Genomic DNA, 13,175 nt, shown 5'->3' with positions numbered 1-13,175 from the left:
ACTATACTCCATAGTACAGATGAAAGATTCGTCCCCGCCACTTCTCTGGATTGACGTTAGGGTACAATCAGACCAGCAGGATCTGTATCATGCATTGATAGTAACAACAACTTGACCCCCTTGAGCTCTCGTGGTACAATCTTCTTCCCACGGAACCCGAACCTCTGATCTGGTCCACGGGAGAGGGAGGAAAGAAGATGTAGGACTTACGTCAATGGCTCGTTACGGAATAGGATAACCGAGATAATAAAATTCTTCCTCTTCCGTCTATATCCCCGGTTTTTTCTACCACTGCTGTTTCATCCACACCGCCATTGGCGGGCCTCAAGCAGTCATTGGATCCTATATGGTAGAGGTAGATATCCCTATGGGTTACTGAATCCTCCTCAGACAGCCTCGTTACAGCAGACGAAAGAACGAAAGCCAAATCATATCAAAGCTTTTTTCCATTTCAGAATGGATTCCTTCTTGAATAGTGATTAATAACATGGATAAGCTTACATCAACCCGTCAATCCCCCGTATATTCGATCTGTTTAATATTACTGAAATGGAAACAGACATGAGACTCATTAGCGAATCTACCCATCAAATCAATATATTCTCCATCTTTCCATTCCATATCTCCCTCTTCCACCTTTATCTATTAATTCACTCTATCATATTGGAACGAATATCATTAGCACTAGCAATTCGGGTGGTTCTAGAGAGTAGAAGGATTTTTCACAGATCACTTGTAGATTCTATTTCTTCCACATCAGAGAATAATTCTCCCAAGTCTATATCGGTAGTATCGAAGCAGGAAATAGATACTACGGTGAATACCTATTTACTTCTGGGGAAGTTGAAGTAGGAACAGAATCTCCTTCTCCTTACTACTTCTTAAGAATATTAATGACACTGAAGTAAGTAGACTAGCGAATCGATTTGGGGGATAGGGAGGAGGTAGAGGCAAACACACAGGAGGGAGTTGAAAATGAAAGAATGGAATATCAAAATTATTTTGTGAATCCTCTTGTATCGGGTAACAACCGAAAGGTATTTCGTACTTCTATTCTTAGTATTAATTGAATGACGAGGAGCCGTATGAGGTGAGAATCTCACGTACGGTTCTGTAGAGTGACACTGAAACTGACTCATCTGTCAACTATTCCACAACTACACCAAAAAAACCTAACTCTGCCCTACGGAAAGTCGCCAGAGTTCGATTAACCTCCAAGTTCGAGATAACGGCTTACATACCAGGTATTGGCCATAATTTGCAAGAACATTCCGTGGTCCTTGTGAGAGGCGGGAGGGTGAAGGACCTACCTGGTGTAAGATATCATATCGTTAGAGGAACTTTAGATGCTGTAGGAGTAAAGGATCGTAAGAAGGGGCGTTCCAGTGCGTTGCAGAACATTGTCGTAACTTGTATCATCGCAATGATTCCGTATCGGTTGTTCTGATATGTCAAATGCATAGCCGACCCGATAGTGGGAATGTTGCCAGGGGACCGAAGCCTGCTATTACGGAGATTGATTATTATCTTATTCGTGTGAAACAACTCGGTGTCCAGGGTATTGCATTCCAGTAAGTTGAGTCTTACCCGGACTCCCATTTATTTGGAAAATCTTCGAATGTCTTCTCTCTCTCAGAACGAGTTCGGACTACGATTATGGAGATTCAGTGGAGGTTTTGTGAACATTTGGTAATTGGATCAATAAACCCACGGACATTCTTGGTGAGATAAATGAAATACGGGATTTCCCTTCTCCTATTCGTGGGATGATGAAGAGGAAACGGATACTCAATGCCTAATGAGTAAATATGATTCATTGAAGTAACCCGAACTTACTTCAAGACTTTCTATTCAATCATATGGAAAGCTGCATTCGATGAAAGTCGCACGTGCAGTTTGGGGGGAGATCCTCGACTAACCGGCGGATCCACCCTACAATATGGAGTGAAAAAGCCCAAATAAGATTCTAAGATACAGTCGAGATAGAATCGGAATCCGACATATCTGTAAACTCATGTTACACCGGAGCAATGTAGCGAACAAAAAGAAAAATATAGAATCGGATCCGATTTATCGTAATCGATTAGTAAACATGTTGGTTGATCGTATTCTTAAAGATGGCAAGAAATCATTGGCTTATCAGATTCTCTATCAGGCTATGAAGCGGATTAAGGAAAAGACGAATAAGAATCCACTGTCTGTCCCGCGACAAGCAATACGTAGGGTAACTCCCGATATAGTAACAGAATCCAAACGTGTAGGTGGATCGACTTATCGAGTCCCCGTTGAAGTAGTACCTGCAGAAGGAAGAGCTTTGGCTATCCGATGGTTATTGATCGCGTGTCGAAAACGTTCAGGTCGAAGTATGGCTTTAAGATCAAGTGATGAATTAATGGATGCTGCCAGAAATTCTGGTAGTGCTGTACGGAAGAAGGAGGAGACTCACAAGGTGGCAGAAGCTAATAAGGCTTTTGCCCATTTCCGTTAGTTCCGGGTTCGTTTCAATCCACAACCTCTTATTGGTGGATTGAAACCTTCTACTCCGGAGCGCAGGGTATTAGGAATCAAGATACGCCAGAAGCATATGGATAAGCAGAAATTAAATAATGGGAGAAAGAATATCCAAGTCATAGGGGAAATTTTGTCACTGGTATAGTACCTCATGAAAAAGAGAAAGACTAGTGTCGAATCGTAAAGTCCATAACATCATCGACATGATCAACATGATCGACATGACCAAAGTGATCGACGCAATCGACGCAATCAACATGATCGACATGATCGACATGACTAGAATGATCGACACAATCGACACAATCGACATGATCGACATGATTGGCACTGCCCGCATCCCCGCGACTCCCACCATTCTCAACTATCTCCGCCTGGGGCGGACTACTCACCTCGGGGGGGGGGGGGGATGTCAGGCAACGCCAGCAGATATTTATCCTGTATGTCCCTCACCTCGAATCGATGATTGAGTCGTAGTACATCTAAGGCAAAGCTGGCATCTCCCATGATGTACTCGAGGAGCCGAACTAACGTTGACTTTCCCGTGGTTTATGATAATAAAAGGGAAATGCGTCTGAAAAGAGAGTCAAGGTTTGAAGAAGTATCGTGCGAAAACAAAGGGAAGTCTTCCCGTTTCTTCGGATATTCAATCAATATTAGATTAGTTGACACAGGTGGGATTCTGTGATATACTATGGATCAACAGGCTCATCAGCTTGGGTAATCACCAATCGTTTCGAAAACCAAAAATTACCACGACCGCAACTTTAGAAAGACGCGAAAGCGCAAGCCTATGGGGTCGCTTCTGCGACTGGATCACCAGCACTGAAAACCGTCTTTACATCGGATGGTTCGGTGTCTTAATGATTCCCACCTTATTAACCGCAACCTCTGTATTCATCATTGCTTTCATCGCAGCTCCCCCTGTAGATATCGATGGTATTCGTGAGCCTGTCTCCGGTTCTTTGCTATACGGAAACAACATTATCTCCGGTGCTATCATTCCTACTTCTGCAGCTATCGGTTTACACTTCTACCCAATCTGGGAAGCAGCTTCCGTTGATGAATGGCTATACAATGGTGGTCCTTACGAACTGATCGTTCTTCACTTCCTACTTGGTGTAGCTTGCTACATGGGTCGTGAGTGGGAACTTAGTTTCCGTTTAGGCATGCGTCCTTGGATTGCTGTTGCGTACTCAGCTCCCGTTGCAGCTGCTACCGCTGTGTTCCTGATCTACCCAATCGGTCAAGGAAGTTTCTCTGACGGTATGCCCCTAGGAATTTCTGGTACTTTCAACTTCATGATCGTTTTCCAGGCTGAGCACAACATCCTTATGCATCCCTTCCACATGTTGGGTGTAGCTGGCGTATTCGGCGGCTCTCTATTCAGTGCTATGCATGGTTCTTTGGTAACTTCTAGTTTGATCAGAGAAACTACTGAGAATGAGTCTGCTAATGCAGGTTACAAGTTCGGTCAAGAGGAAGAGACCTACAACATCGTAGCTGCTCACGGTTATTTTGGCCGTTTGATCTTCCAATATGCCAGCTTTAACAATTCTCGCTCTCTGCACTTCTTCTTAGCCGCTTGGCCCGTAGTAGGCATCTGGTTTACTGCCTTGGGTATCAGCACCATGGCATTCAACTTGAATGGTTTTAACTTCAACCAATCCGTGGTTGATAGCCAAGGTCGTGTTATTAACACCTGGGCTGATATCATCAACCGTGCTAACCTAGGTATGGAAGTTATGCATGAACGTAACGCTCATAATTTCCCTCTAGACTTAGCTTCTGTTGAAGCTCCTTCTGTAAACGGATAATACCTGTCTGGTCGTGCAGCATCACTAAATACCAAACCTCGCATAAGGTTTGGTATTTAATGGAGATTCGTCCGATGGAATGAATAGAAATAATAGTAATATCTCGCCATAATCTTACAATTATCAGTTTCCAATCTTGGATTCTGGGGAATCTTTGAAACACCCTTCTAGGATTACAGAGAATGGGAATCAAAGATATTCTCATTCTGATTAGCGGAACGCTTGTAGTCCCGTACCCACTGGAATAGATTGAGAATACATTTTTCACCTAACATATTTTTTCTTGTATTAATATATAGACGAATAATACGTACGCGCATCGAATGAATGACCCTAGTAGATCTTGTTCTCTCCCAGTTAAGAAAGCTGAATAGGGAAAGTAGGGGGCGGACGTAGCCAAGTGGATCAAGGCAATGGATTGTGGATCCATCACGCGCGGGTTCAATCCCCGTCGTTCGCCCATCAGGTTGGAGAACTCGTCTTTATCACTCGGAATAAAATAAGTTGATGAGGAGATAGATAAGACATAGATAGGTTTCTTCAACAATTCGAGATTCCCGAGACAGCTTCAGGTAGGTACGAATACACCCACAAATCACCACATCGAAAGTACTCACTCCATTGGGCCTTGAATCTTTCGATATTATCTATATAATGGAATGTGAGAGGTGGGTAGTATCTACCACATATAGATAAAGTGAAGAGAGATCATGAGGTAAGAGAAGTGGGAGAAGAAAAAGTAAGAAGTCCAGATTTATTCTCTGAAGTTCCGAAGTTAGCAGAAACCGATGGATTCCACTACTCATTTGAATCATTGAAAAATCAAGATCTAGGGGAATTTCTAATTGGTCTATTCTCCAGTTATGAACCCTCCATCAAATTATTTGACTTATGAATTCTGAGTTCAATCTTTTTACGGAATCTGCGCGATTCAATGAAGCGGGGTAATAGCGTGACTCCGGGAATCCTGATGTTACTAACAATACCAATTCCTATGCATCGTTCAGGTGAGAGAAATTTGATCGAAGGAGGTTCTATAGATCTAGCGAAACTAATTAATAGAACTGGTGGAGTAGTAAAAAAACCAGCAACAAATTCTGTTGAATCCTTCTATCCTCTTTCTCTATCAATAAGATGCTCACCTGCTGAAAAGGATAGAAAGGGAAAGACACGTAATTCTTACTATTCGGATTCAAACGGAAATATTTCCACAACTTCGACGAGGGAAGAACCGCAAGTTCCCATATATAGTGCGATGGATCCTTCGGTTTCAGATGGATGGAGGGTCCGGCTGATGAGGGATCCACTCCCCATCAAGAATATATCCAGAGATGTGACTGAGAGGATTGAAAAATCACTGGGGGATAAGAATCTAGAAGATTCAAATGAGTTTTTTGAATTCTATATAAATGTGATACTTCGTAAGGATGACTGTTACTAAAATGATTCTGATTCGTTACTTCTCCGGAAAATCCATGACAAGCAAAGGGTTAATTGGCTACAAACAGCAACATTAAGAAGCGATTCCTTCATTCCCGTAATATCGGACTTTTGGGACAAAATGTTACTCGAATCCAGGGATTCAGTAGATCGGCAGGGAGATGAATCACCGTTCTATTCCGAGCGGAAGGGTCTCTCCAATTTGTCTCTATTTCCACCCCATAAGAATACAATGTCATCTCGTGATGGTGTATCCCTATCCTATAGCGATATAAGAGATTGGTTAAATTCCATTGACGAGGGGAGTTGGACACTATTCCGGGATTACGCCGATTTTTATATGTGGCATTCCTGTCACCAAAGTCCTTCTCCATGGAATAAGGATGAGCGCGAATTGAATCTAACGAGATCTCTCTTAGAAAAGAGATTTATCGAACTTGATTATCTATCGGATAATCAATTACTCACTGAGGTACCAAGTATATTACTAGAAATTTCCTGTGGTTTCTCGAAGTATGTCTCCTCACAAATAGAGACATCTAGAGAATTGGAGGCTTTTCATAGCAACTCAAGGGATGAGTCTGATTCCAGAAATCAGAAGGTTGGGAAGGAGATACCTATCGAAGATACTTGTTTATCTAGTTGAAGTGAGGAGAGAAATCCAGAATATGATTCAATGAAAAGATCTGGAAATGGCTTTGTAGGCAGTTACTCTCCGGAGGAAAGAGCAATATCCACTGATGATTCTCCAGAGGCGGTGAGTCACGGCTTTTCAACAGAATCATCTATACATGAACTAGGTATGGGTCCCACCGCCGATGGAACTCCTATTAAGACATATTTGGCAGAAGAATGATATAAGAATTCCGTGTCTTTCGGTATCGGAAGAATATCTCATTTATGGAAAGTAGAGAGAGATTGTCGGCATTTTACACTCGACTCTCCTTTATTGTTGGGAGATCCTTTCTCCCCTTCTGTAGCGGGAATAGCAGAAAATGATTCCAATAAATGTATTGATTCTTCCTAGAATCGTAAGTGGTTCTTCCAATTATTGGGGTTAGATTCCCACGGAAATGAGGGGGAATTTTCTATTCTACACGCCTATTCACAACTAATAAATGAATCAAGAAACCGACTGACTGGATTTCTTTTAAGAGTTAAAAAATCGAATTTGATTTCCAGTAAGGTAAGAATTGGTAGTAGTAGCGAGGAACCTAGGAAAGCCTTTCTATCGAGAGGAGATCTATCATTTGGTGGAATACTTGACGAGGAATCAGAGATGCAAAATGGCGCATACTTCGATCTTGATAAGATTATTTCAAACCGTTTAGAGATCCTTTTCGATGTACCTGTAGAAAGAACTGATGGAAGTGAAAATCCTACTTTTTCAGATGAATCGGGAGAGGGAGGTAACATATCTTCAACATACTCTCTAGTTAGGGTATATGAACGAAATAGGTTAATATCTCTCTACTCAGTATACACGCTCTTTTCGCGTGACTATTTCTGTACATTAGCTAGTGAATATCTATCCAGAATCAACTATCAATTGGGTAGCCGGGAGGGGGGCGAGGGATCTACTGGTGTAACAAGAATTGCAATTGAATAGAGATTATTGGAATGGAGGGGTAACATAGAGCGTTTGTTGCATGAATGTATTATTTCCCCAATTGATGAATATCCAGATGTTCGGTCAAATGTGCACAGGTGGCTTGATACAATCAGAGACTTGTCTTTTTCCCCTTCCAAGAGAGTATTCGCAGAAATAAGATCCGACTTAGGTAGATCAATCTATGATCTGTCGATATTAGCACTAAATAATATTGGTATCACTATTCGTAGTACGGCTGGGAGGAACAACAAGTATCCCAAGGAATTTACCAATATATCATCTATTTACCGAATCATTATTCCCAAGTATATTAGTGAAGAAGCTTCGACAGATGGGATTGATTATCTTGTCTATAAATTGAACAATATAGATTATCCACTGCTTGATTTCCTTCTGAGTTCACTCAACCTCGATGAGAAGATATCCTTTCTCAAGAGAATCTTCGGTAGAAAAGATAGTTTCTTCATCGAGTCCGGATTGTTAATGGATGAAGAATCGGTAGGCTCCTCAATCTTCCTAAAACCCGCAGTTAATCCATTTCTTGTTGAATCATCCTGTATCGAATGTATTGGAACAAAACTCCGAATGGTGCTTATTCCGCTACGGGAAGGCAGGATTGGGATCTGTTTCTGGATAATTTGAATTATGGGAAAGGTTCGAATAGGAATATTGGGAGTATTTCGGGATCCATTTCCGATGAAGTAGATACACCAAACTTTATAGATTACTCGCATTTACCCGTATTGAACTGTGCCGGAAGGGATTTTATCTCAATAATCAGAAGAAGGGATTCGTTGGTTGGAGGATACAGCAGTAGTTACTCTGACATCTTAGAGAATTCGTATACGGGCTCCGGTGATGAAGTCATCCCATCTCTTGAAATAGGATCCTTAGATACAAAAAATATCACTTCATCTATTCAATCCCAAGTGTCTGATTCGTTGTTACCCAATTCCTCGCAACGAACGGAAAGGGAAACTATTGATCATATACTCGCAACAACCGAATCGACTCCATCTGATCTGGATGAATCTGCGATACCACCACTAACTCATTCAGATAGATTTCTTGACTCTATTTCGGATCTAAGAGGACTACTGACGGGGTTGAACTTATCTCCTCGCGAAACGGGAGATTCGTCTCTATCTTCATGTGGTAGCGATGGAAATTACTTGGAAAGAACATTGATAAACTCTAAGCTATCGGCTGATTGGCGATCTCGACCCCGTCTCAAAAATTCGGGAGTGGATCAAGTCGATTCGGAGGGATCCATTGAGAAGAGATCAAACTCGAGGAATGATTCTATTGGGAATCAATTCTATCAAAATGATTCACACATTGGTTATTTTTGGGAATCAGAAGAATCTGAGACGCTTTATTGGTCAAAGAAATTCTCATTATGCAGCAGTGTAGCATCAAGATCTCCAACAGGATTAACTGGAGAGAAGGTTCTGTACGAAAATACGAGGCTTGCAGATACACGTGTCTAAAAAGAACCTATTCTTCCATCTCATCTCATTAATTTCGATGAGTTATCAAAGGATTTAAACAAATATAAGATCTCTTGGATCTTTTGGAGAGACAATATCTGCGAGAAATGGAGCCCATTCGGAGAATATATACCTCGGTTTTTCACCCCTAACTGGTGGAGATACTTTTATGATCTGATTAGAGAGATATATCCAGAAATAGTACTCAAAGTAAGTGATGACTTGAATTACACTTTCCCCGGAATTACGGAAAGAGTTGCTGAGGATATAGGTAATGCTAGAGCTTGTTTATCGTTAAGCCTAAGATCAAGATTCAGAAACGATTCCATCAGTAACGTATTATCTAAAATAGATCTCTCTATTTTCGAAGAAATTACTAACTAAACGCAGGTGTCGCATTCGAGATGGTCAGTCTTTAGATTTTCGAATAAGTATGCCCCATCCTACCTCGTTTTCTCGATATTATTTGTTCTTGCATTTCTCAAGCATTATTTATCTGCTGTTTCGGGTTCCAATTCCCCTCACTTGTGGAAACGTTTCAATATCACCGGATATTTAATAGACCCAATGCGTGGGTTTTATCTGGAAAAGGTAATGTATTCTCCCTCGACAAGGTAAATGTAAACGAAAGATCTACTGATACATTCCCTGAAGAGATTCCTGAATTATACAAATAATATAATCTTCTATTACCTTGTGAAAAATGAACTAGATTCGTGGATACTTCGTAGGAAAAGCTCCGACACCCTTAAGATTAATAAACAATTACTGACTCAATATCTAGTGACAAATAAAACTATTTCCAAGTATGAATCGAAATTAAATTCCAATTACGATTCATTGAGCGGTGGGATTAATCACGAACCCACCCCAGAAGAAGGATCTAATCTTTTGTCATACCTACTTCGGATTCGTCAAAATGATCTATCAAATTACGAGATCTGTGAGTTGGATCCTGCGGAGAAGTGGGCTCTTCTTGCCCTTGAAAGAAATATTCTCCTTTCAGCGACAATGAGACGAAAAGGCATTCCGAATATTCCATGTCGTGACGTACCTATTTTGCTTTCATCAGGATTATTACCATCTGAAGGAGTTCCACTAGTAGGACCCATAGAAACTGGACGATCTTATGTAGTTAGGGATATAGCATCCAATTCCTACTTTCCGTCGGTGAGACTGCCATTGAGGAAGTTGTTATACAACAGATCATATTTCAATAATGTACGTGGGACTTTCATTTCGAAACAGAGCGTAAACCGATTGAATCTTATTTTTGCAATAGCAAAAGAGATGTCTCCCTGTACGATATGGATTCAAGACATTCATGAGTTGAATGTTAATCGCCTGTATCACAGATTAGAAGCCGATCCCAGATTCTTACTCTGCCTAATATTGAGGAGTATCGGTAATGGGCGCAGGAATCCTTGCATTCGCAAGAATCTCGTTATTGCTTCGACTCATGTACCTGCAAAGGTAGATCCAGCTTCAATAGCTCCGAATTGGTCGAACTAATTGATAAATCTCCGAGGGTCTAACAGGCGTCAGCGTCAAAAAGAATTGTCAATTCTCTCGCGTGTCAAAGGCTTTGAAATAGAAGCTGATCCCTCTTTTCTCGAAGGTACTGGGTCTGGAACTACGGGTTATAGCAAACGAGATCTATTTTCTCCTGCTAATGAAGCATTATTAATCACTACTTCTAGAAGAAGAAAGATTGTATCCGATAGTGCAATTAAATTAGCTTTACGTAGACAAAATTCAATTGTTACGTATATAGGTAACGGAATCCGATTCGGTTCTGGATATGAAATACTTCCTTACAATATAGGAAAAGCTATTCTGAAAAATGGTTTGATAGATACTTCCCCTGCAGATCCCTCATTTATTGGTAGTAATACACTGAAGAAGAGGTTTTACCACTTGTATAACTGGTATTTGGAACCTTTAATAACCGAGTCAACAATTAAGGAATTCGCTATACTTCCGCATATCTTAGGGCTATTGGCCGGATTAGCAGCTCGTGATCCTTGGTTCGGAATGGATATGAGAGAGGAAGAGAATCTCGTTGTTATTGATAAAGTTGTAGAGAATGATTCTAACTTAGCCTGTGGTATCTCGGAAAACCTTTTGAGGGATTTCTTATGTTCAGAAATCTGTAGAAGTAGAAGTCAATTCGCTAATAGTCCTCCTCTTCCTTCTTCCATCGAACCCAGGTATTCTCCAGATATAATCTCTGCGAGTCGTTCTTATAAATCTACAAAGAAGGGGGTGTCTAAGATTCCAACTGATTCTGAAATGGAACAGTCGAGTGAAGTAGACTCGATTCCGAAGGAAGTGTCGCGTGGGATTACTTGGTCCCCCAAATTTTGGCGTTTTGGTTTCATGCGAAGTGGCAGTTATGAATCGATAAGAGTATTATCCGAATCGAATAATTTGTATAATTCGATCTTTTTTCATCGGAATCAGGATCAAATCCCCCAACGGGATTTCGAATTGAATAAGATTAAGTCTAGTGGAAAGAAATCGCATAAGAGAAAAGGATATCTTTTCAGTTACAAGAGAGCCTCGGGTAAATCGAGACAAAGAGACATTAAAAGATTAGAAAATTAATTGGATAATCTATCATTACGCGAGCAATTTCTTGAATTAGGAATCCCCAACTCATCTAATCAATACGAAACGCAATGTAATCGATCCGATGAACCAATTCTATTCCTGGGGGGGCGCTTCACCTGGGATCCCATGCTTCTATCTCAGCCGGATCATAACATTCCCTCTTCACGTCATAGTTTATTAGCGAAACAAGAACTGGTACGGAGGCTTTATGTTACTTACGGTACGAGGAGGGAGCGCGAGAAACATTTCTCAAATGAAAAGATTAGAAATTTCTTTCTTCTTCGTGGATATGACCGGAAATCGATAACTGAATTATCTACCAAGCGGTGGAAGAATTTCCCTTCGGGTGAAGAACGACACTTTGAATACGTCAAAGAAACCTAATTCATGCATATATATTTGCAATACCCGCAGATATTTGTTCCTATTCACTCGTATCAAAGCATTCCAATGGAAGATTTGCAAGAGCGATTCCTTCGTTTCAGGCTTATGGTTCATAGAGATAGATGGATGAGACGGAATCGTCACTCATCCAAAGATTTTCTCATTCATAACATGTTGTTTGAAAGTTACCACTACCTATTCAATCTATTTCGATTTAGTGGGACGTCACCGGATCGAATAACAAGACAATTATTGAATGGGAATTCGATATCGCATCATAAAATCTCGGATATTCTTGACTCAGTCTGGATCCCTAGCAATATATAGGGCTATTCAGGATTCGAATTGGTGAAAGGAAGATACATCTTTTCCCTTACTGATGCAATAACTTCTGCTTATAGAATTCCGGATAATTACTAAGTTATAGATCACCTTCGGAGTCTTCCTATTCGGGAGATGGAAGCAACATTCGAAATCAAGAAGGAGTAGGAATCTCTTATATGGAAAATGTAGGAAGTAGTTCGTAGAGGACGTAGTAGTTTTCCAACATCCTTATCGGAACAAATCCTTGATGAAGATGTCGATCCATTCTGTTTGAGATTCTCCGGAGATTCAATTTCTCGGTGATCAACGGTAATATGGGGAGGAAGGAGGGGCATTCCCCTCATTCATCTTTACATTCCAAAAATTCATTCTAAAGTTTGGATTTTCCCGTATCCACTAGATAATCAGGATTTCAAGTCCTTTCCATTGTTTCCATTGGAAGGGCTCTAAGGACCCCGGGTCCTTAGGGGATGGACCATCTAACCGAATCCCAAAATTTTAGTTCATTCAAATTCACTAATAGGGATTCTTGGTGACATCCTAACTAATGCCCCGACTAACTACTAGGATTTCTGGTCCTAGTCCAGATACTGGGGTCTCGTGACGCAGTTTCATCACACTCTAATTGGCTACTACGACTTTCAGTCCCACCTCAGGTACTAGGATTTTTAGTCCCCTCGAAGGATTTCAAGTCCCCCGTCTTCTTCAAGGATTTCCAGTCCTGTCTTCTTCAAGGATTTGAAGTCCCCTGATAAGGATTTCTAGTCCCGTTGAAAGACCTACTTGGATCTCCTCGAATCTCGGGATTCTGAGTCCCAGCCTCACTTGAGAAAGAAGCAGAAGGTGTTTCCTATTCGATACCTAATACTTCATATCCAAATCCCCGGACGGCGGAGAATTCTGGTCTCAATAATCAACAATCGGAGGATTTGCATCCCCATGTTTGAGGGTTGGGCACTGGAAAGACCAGAATCCTCCGAGGAT

Source organism: Dipteris shenzhenensis, unplaced genomic scaffold (genome assembly GCF_047967505.1).
Source record: "Dipteris shenzhenensis isolate YYH24624 ecotype China unplaced genomic scaffold, Dip_SZ_1.0 scaf0450, whole genome shotgun sequence".
NCBI classification, from domain to species: domain Eukaryota; kingdom Viridiplantae; phylum Streptophyta; class Polypodiopsida; order Gleicheniales; family Dipteridaceae; genus Dipteris; species Dipteris shenzhenensis.
The sequence above is the reverse complement of the archived record's forward strand: the minus strand, read 5'-3'. Positions refer to the sequence as shown.